Source organism: Acanthisitta chloris, unplaced genomic scaffold, assembly GCF_000695815.1.
Source record: "Acanthisitta chloris isolate BGI_N310 unplaced genomic scaffold, ASM69581v1 scaffold6486, whole genome shotgun sequence".
Taxonomy (NCBI): Eukaryota; Metazoa; Chordata; class Aves; order Passeriformes; family Acanthisittidae; genus Acanthisitta; species Acanthisitta chloris.
The window spans coordinates 34,117-41,386 of NW_008678638.1; positions in this window are offsets into that span (position 1 = coordinate 34,117).

The following is a 7,270-nucleotide window of genomic DNA, read 5'->3' on the forward strand; positions in this document are numbered from 1 at the left end:
CTGGGCTGCTGCCTCACTGCTACTCCCTGTAGGTCTGTAGGCTTTTACCACCCTATTTGCCAAGTGTTTGGGGCATTTGGGCTTGTTTTCCAAAGGGATCCTTGTCAGGATCAAGATTTTTTTGCCCCAAATGTTCAGTGCAGGGGAGCAGTGCTCCTCTGGTGTGTCTTCTCCCCATCACATTCCTGTAGAAAACCAGTGCTGGCTTCCCTCAGCTCGTTTCTAAGCTTGCTAGATCCCATCCAGCCAGGCCTCCTGACCCAGAAGGGATGTCTGAAGCCATGGCAGGCAGCAGAGAAGGTGGAAGGTGCTGGTTTTCTTTGTCTCTGTGCTGCCTGAAGGGAACACAGTCGGAGTTAGTCTGTGTCGTGTCCTGCTTCAGGCCCTGCCTCACTTGATTCCTTCAGGAAAACAAAGCCCCACAGCCTATTTTCAGGCCTGATTAATTAGGCCATAAAGGCAAGTGTAGGACTGTTGGGAACTTACAAAGTTTGGTTACAAACTGCTTGCCACTCTCCTTTAAAACCCAAACAACCTGCAGCAATGTGCTGCCTCCAGAGCTTTGTGTGCTACAGGACGGAAAGGCAACTTGTCTGGATATTTCTTCATGTGAGGAGCAAATGTGTCTGGTGTTTGGCTGAGTTCTGATGTACTCCCTGTTGGCTCAGGTGCCAGCAGTGTGTGGTGTGTATTTTTTTCTAAAAACCTTTCTCAGAGGCCAGGTGACCATGGACTACACTGCTCAGGGCAGCTGGCACAGCCCCCGAGCTGCTGGGCAGTGGGAGGATTCCCTCCTGGAATTGCCATCTAGGGCCTCACCTGCTGGCAGATCTGTGCGTTGAGTATGTGTGGCTGAGGTTTTGTTGTTCATTTTTGTTTGTTTTTAATGATTACTGATCAGTGTTGTGCTTTCTGCTAAAGGAGACATGTTATTACCTGTCAGCCGGTCTGATAATACATAGAACCTGGTGCAAGATGAGCAGCTGTGTGTGCTCTTCATTGGGTGGGACAGGCTTGGAGTGGTTTGGGTTGGAAGAGACCTTTAGAGGTCACCCAGTCTAACCCCCTTCCACTAGACCATGTTGCTCAGAGCCCCCTCCAGCCTCACCCTGAAGTGAGGAAGGCTGATGGAACTCTAGCTCGAGGCATTCTCAGCTGTGCCACTCTCCCACGGAGTCACTGCCTGTTCTGCAGCTCCTGCCTGGAAACCACATTCCTTCTGCTGTCCAGGTGGGAGCAGGTGCCCACACAACCTGGTGAGTATGGAGGTGGCACTGCAGCCCCAGCACAACTTGGTTTATTGCTTCCTGACAATGCCTCTCGCTCCTTCCCCAGGTGTTGCTGCATGTGTGGCCTGTTTGGAGGGTGATGGAAACCCCAGAGGTGCTGGAAGGAGCTTGGTGTGACCTGCAGGAGCAAAACTTGTGTGCCCAGGTGAGTATCCAGCATATTTTTCAGGTGTCTCTTCCACCCTCATGTGCTTTTTGCTCTGGGTTAGACCCACCTGTGCCTACACGTGGCCTCTCCTTCCTTCCCCCTGCCATGGGAGCTGATTTCCCTGTGTCAGCAGGAGGTGCTGCTACCCAGGACACAGAGCATGGATTTAACAGTTGAGCTGGGCAAGGGGAGCTGCTGAGAATTTGGTTTGGATGCTCAGGGAGGCTGAGTTGTGTTTGACTTTGATTTCCTTAAGCAGAGCAGTAGCAGTTTATAGAAAACAACTTTACAACAGGGTTTTAGTTTGGGGTTTTGTGTGTTTTGCCTTTCAGTTGACTCAGGAAACAAGTGGTTATCAGGACCTGATGGCAGTGTCAGGGCAGAATCTGTGGATTGTGTGTGTGTGTCCATGTCAGAGCAGACAAGGCCTCAGCCTTGCTGATCATTCGTGTGTTTGTGTACAAACACAGCTCTGTACTTACTGACATGTGCAAGACCTGAACGATGCCAGTGGTTCCACTTGTGTGACAAGTGCTGCTGTTCCCTGTGTTTCCAGTTCCTTGCCAGGTGCTGCTCAGGCTTTGCCCTACTCAAAATTAACTCTATGGTTTGGAAAGTTAAGAGGCAGTTGAAACACTTCTAGATTTTTCTGGTATTTTTCCACTTCCCATGTACTTTCTATTTTTTTTGACTCATCTAATGAGCTTCAAAGCTGAGCAGGAGTACCAGCTTTGAACCAACCTTCTGGCAGCTTCTTCACAAGAAAGGTTGTGACAGGCTCAAAAAATGATGACTTGGAACTCACCAACTCTGTCTTTGCTTTGGGTTAAAGAAGGAAAAGTGCTGCTGTGCTCTCACTATGGCACAGAAAATCCTGAGTTCACCAACAGATTGCATTGATCCTGAGGGACATGGAGTGAGGTTGTGGTGTTGGGTTTTTTCTCTGAAGGTAGTTGAAGCAGAATCAAAAGCAAGAATCAGATTCTGGGACTCTTGTCTTTGCTGTTGTGACATGAGAGGCCTTTCAGTGGCCCAGGCAGCTGCCACAGCTGAAAGAGAGGCTGAGGGAGCTGGGGGTGTTCAGCCTGGAGAAGAGGAGGCTCAGGGGAGACCTCATCACCCTCTGCAGCTCCCTGACAGGAGGTTGGAGTCAGGTGGGGGTTGGTCTCTGCTCCCAGGCAACAGCAGCAGGACAAGAGGGCACAGACTCAAGCTCTGCCAGGGGAGGGTTAGGTTGGCTATTAGGCAGAGATTTTTTATGGAGAGAGTGCTCAGACATTGGAATGTGCTGCCCAGGGAGGTGGTGGATTCCCCATCCCTGGAGGTTTTCAAGCTGAGACTGGATGTGGCACTTAGTGCCATGGGCTAGTGACCACAGGAGGGTTGGACTTGGTGATCTTGGAGGTCTTTTCCAACCTGGTTGATTCTGTGATTCTATGACTTGGGGCCTGTAGGAGCCACCCTTGATGCTGAAGTGACTTGGGAAGTGGCAGAAGGGGCTGTGAGGTGTAAAACTCCAAACATTTGTATTCTGTGCAGGGGAGGGGAAAACCCACCAAGGTAATGGTTGTGAGGCCAGGAGGAAAACCCACTAAGATAGAGGCATGGGGAAAAATGGAAATTTTGTAGTCACTTGCTGCAGAAATCATTCAGTGACCCAAGAGAGAAAGATTTCATGCAGAAGATGTAAAATTTGTGTGTAATCTAAGTTATCCAATTACAACAGAAGCTAATAAGGTGAAACTTCAAAAGTAGCACAAGGTATCCCTCCCCTGCAGGCTGTGAGCATGGCTGGGGCACTGGGCTGGCTCTGGCTTGGCTGCTGAGGAGTTAAAACAGTAACAGTGATGAAGCTGAAGGGAGTGACAGCAAGAGAAATGCTGTGAGGTTTAAACAAACCCACATCTGACAGGTAGTAGTGAAAGAAAACGACTGACTCCAGGCAAATATTAAGGAAAAACAATTTATATATTTATATATAAAGATTACAGGTAAGCAATTAAAAACATCTTATATATAAACATTTGGGAAGTGTAATTTTAAAATCCAGAACATTCACCTTTCAGCTTAACACAGACATCCAATCTCTGAGAGAACAGGACTATGTACATTAGGGATGATGCTATGTACATGAGGAGCTGCACTGTACAGTCACCATTGCCTAACTAATATGCAGAGAAAAAAACTTCTAGTCTTGCCCTGACTCTGGGCAAAAATTAAGGCTCAGTAACAAACCCTTCCTCTATCACCCTCTAAACCCAAATACAACTGGAATTCTTTTTCAGACTAGGACCTACAGGAGGTCTCTTTTACCTTCAGTAGGTCTCGTGGACATAGAGTAGGCCTGTGGGACCTTCAGGGGGTCTGTTTTTCCTCCAGTAGGCCTGTGGGACCTTCAGGGGGTCTGTTTTTCCTCCAGTAGGCCTGTGGGACCTTCAGGGGGTCTGTTTTTCCTCCAGTAGGCCTGTGGGACCTTCAGGGGGTCTGTTTTTCCTCCAGTAGGCCTGTGGGACCTTCAGGGGGTCTGTTTTTCCTCCAGTAGGCCTGTGGGACCTTCAGGGGGTCTGTTTTTCCTCCAGTAGGCCTGTGGGACCTTCAGGGGGTCTGTTTTTCCTCCAGTAGGCCTGTGGGATGGTGGATGGTGCTTGAAATACAAATACAGGGAGAATTGGGAGAGGATTACATCACAATCCCACAAACTCACCAAGGCAAGGGCCATGTGCTTACCGTGCTACAGTCAACCACAGGATGGCTGGAGATGCACCCTGTGCCTCACACCACAGCTCAGAACACTCTCTTGGGCCTTGAAAAGCAAGTTCTGTGGTGACATAGCACCCCAGAAAGGAGTCAGACAGCAGGACTCATTTCAGAAATAGCCTCATAGACACCTGGGCCAAAGAGCAGGTATTGAGTGGGTGTATCTTATTCCCTGCCATGCACCAACCTCTAGGAAAATTGGACAATGGCCTGTTAAAAACCACCTTGAAGGCAATGGGTGGTGGGACCTTCCAACATTGGGATCTACATTTAGCAGAGACCACCTGGTTAGTCAACATTGGAGGTTCCACCAATTGAGCTGGGCCTGCCCAAGCAAAAACCTCCAGGTACTGTAGAAGGGGCTAAAGTCCCTGTGGTGCATCTGAGGAATATGCTAGGAAAGAGTCTGGATTAGTCCTGTCTCAAGCAAAGGCAAACCCATCCATAGATGCACTTGGTGGGTAATGCAGAAACATGGGGAGGTACAATGTGTACCTCAAAAGGATTTGATTTTTGGGTGAGAACAGTCAGAAATGTTAAATTGTGTGACAGTGGGTGCTGAATGAAACTGTCACTGTATGTTATGGCTGTGCCTGTGGTGTGTTTCTCAGGCATATCCTGTGCAGGGCCAAGAGTTGGACTCAGTGATTTTCAAGGGTCCTGTCTGACTCTGAATATTCTGTGATTCTGTAACTGTTCCTTTGCTTATTTCATTGCTGTTTCCAGTAAGTTGTTCTTATCTCAACCCATGAGTCTCCTCTTCATCCCAAATCAGGGATGTTTCAGTGGGAACACTAAATTGGAGAACACCATTCCTAAACCATGACATACATTTATTTAATGTATCTCAAATAAGGGCTGCTTATAATCCAACATCTCACTTATGGCTTTAAAAAAGGTGAAAGGTCTGCTCTGGAAGAGTAATTGCACATCAGGAAGAGGTACATCCGTCACGAGTACACACAAAAGGCATCGAGTTCTGTCCCATGGTTAGCCAAGTCCAAGGGAAACCACCCTGCAGTGGCACTGAGACCTCAGTCCAACACAAGGAGTGTTTGTTTGTCCCGTTCATGAACAATTCATGACGTTCATCCAAAGGCAAGTGCAGGTCATTCACTCTAGAGTTCTTTGGAGCCTCGATCCAAAATAGGTAATTCTCTGGTGCAGAACAAGTGCAAAAGGTTTTGGGCTGGTTCAGGCAGACAAGAACTCAGAACTTTCTTCAGGTCTATAAAAATAAATTTAGGTGATCTTCTGTATAATACTGGCACGAAGGAGACGTTTCTCACAAAGAGTTGGCTCTTAAGACAAATGTCACAGCCTGGAGCCTCTTGCACCAGGGCTGCCCAGTCCTCAAATTGCACGTTTTCAACAGGTAATACTGTCCATTCCCACAGCGACGGTGAAGTCTCAGCCAACAAGTTCTGCTTTTTTCCGCAGGATGAAGTCGAAGTTGACGTGGCTGTTCATGCCATAGAACACGTTGGCATTGCGTGGGAACACCAGTTCTGCAAGACAGGGAGCACAGTGTGAAGGGCTGCACAGCACAGGTGGGCTGGCTTGGCTGGGGTGGGACTGTGGTTTGGGTTTGTGCTGAACACAGGGTGATAATCCAGAGATGTGTTTATTATTGCTGAGCAGAGCTCACACAGAGCCAAGGCCTTTTGTGCTTTCTGTACTGCCAGGCTGGCAAGGGACTTGGGGGTGCATGGGAGGCTGGGGGCAGACACAGCAGGGACAGGTGACCCAACCTGACCAAAGGGATGTTCTACACACCCATGCTGGAGCAGTTCATGATCAGCTGCAGCAGTGGGAAGGACCTTACATATTACTCTTCCCCTTAAAATCCAACAGAACTTTCCAGGCAGCAGCAGAGTTTGCTTCCCTACCTTTGTCCTCAGAAATGACCTGCACAAGCTCATAACCTTCAACTGCATCAGGCTCCAGGTTGTGCTTCATCAAGACCCTCTGGGTGACATCAGGAATTCTGTCCTGGTTAGTTATCTGGAAAGGTAAGAGTTACAAGGAGAGAGTCTGTTTATTCACTCTAGTGATTTAGTAATAAGCAAAACCCTGACTGCTTGGTCTTGGAAAAGATGTCAGAGAACTGAAAAACACCATGGGTCAGTAACAAAGTGGTAGGTGCTGACAGATACTAAAACTTGGCATTTGTGACATTTGGAGGTAGGGAGGTTTTAGTTCAAGATGACAGATACAGCACTAGAAGAGACAGCAGGAAATCAGTGTCTGCTCTCTTGAGCAAACCTTTGAGAGATGAGACATCCACATAAACAGGCTGTCCCATCAGCTGTTTGCAGGCCCCTGGGCTAAATCTTTCCTTTGACATCCTGCAAAGATTTTTGGCCTAACTGGGTTTGCTGTCTGCGGTGGAAGTGCTGTGCACCCAGAGCAGACACAGGGCTCCCTCCACAGCCTCCTGCAGGCAGAAGAAGTTTTATCTCACCAGTACCTGAATTTATTAGGCCCTCAAGGAACAGCTTAGCTTGTGACACTTGGGGAGGTCACACCAGTAAAATCAGAAGGCAGCTAAAGGCACCCAGAGCTACCCCCTGTGTGTTTGTTCCCCTGGGCAGGCCCTGAGGGCCCCAAAGCATTGGCTCAGCAGCTGAGTCTCCATCAGCGACTTGCAGAGATGGTGTGAGGAGAGCTGCACTGCCCACATCCAGCACCAGCCCTCAGCCTGGCACTGCTGGAATCCCACCTGGATCCATCTGGGAGGGAAATGCCTGAACACTGCTGCTCTGATAAGACACAAGATTTCCTTCCCAGACCAGAAACTCCCCCAGTTCCCAAACCTCTCATTCCCAGCACGCTCCACACACGGAGTGGTACCATTTCCCTCTCCAGCTCGGTGAAGAGCTGCTCTCAGGACTAAAAGCACCCGGAGGAAAACATGCCCCAGTGCCATGCCGTGCCCCTCACCAGGATGCTCTTGTACATGCTGTCGCTGATGCCCTCCATGCTGACGCGGATGATGCAGGCGTCGCCGTTCTGCCTGTTGTAGGCAGGGAGAGCCCTGGAGGTGCCGCAGGGCTCGGAGCCACAGCGTCTGGCC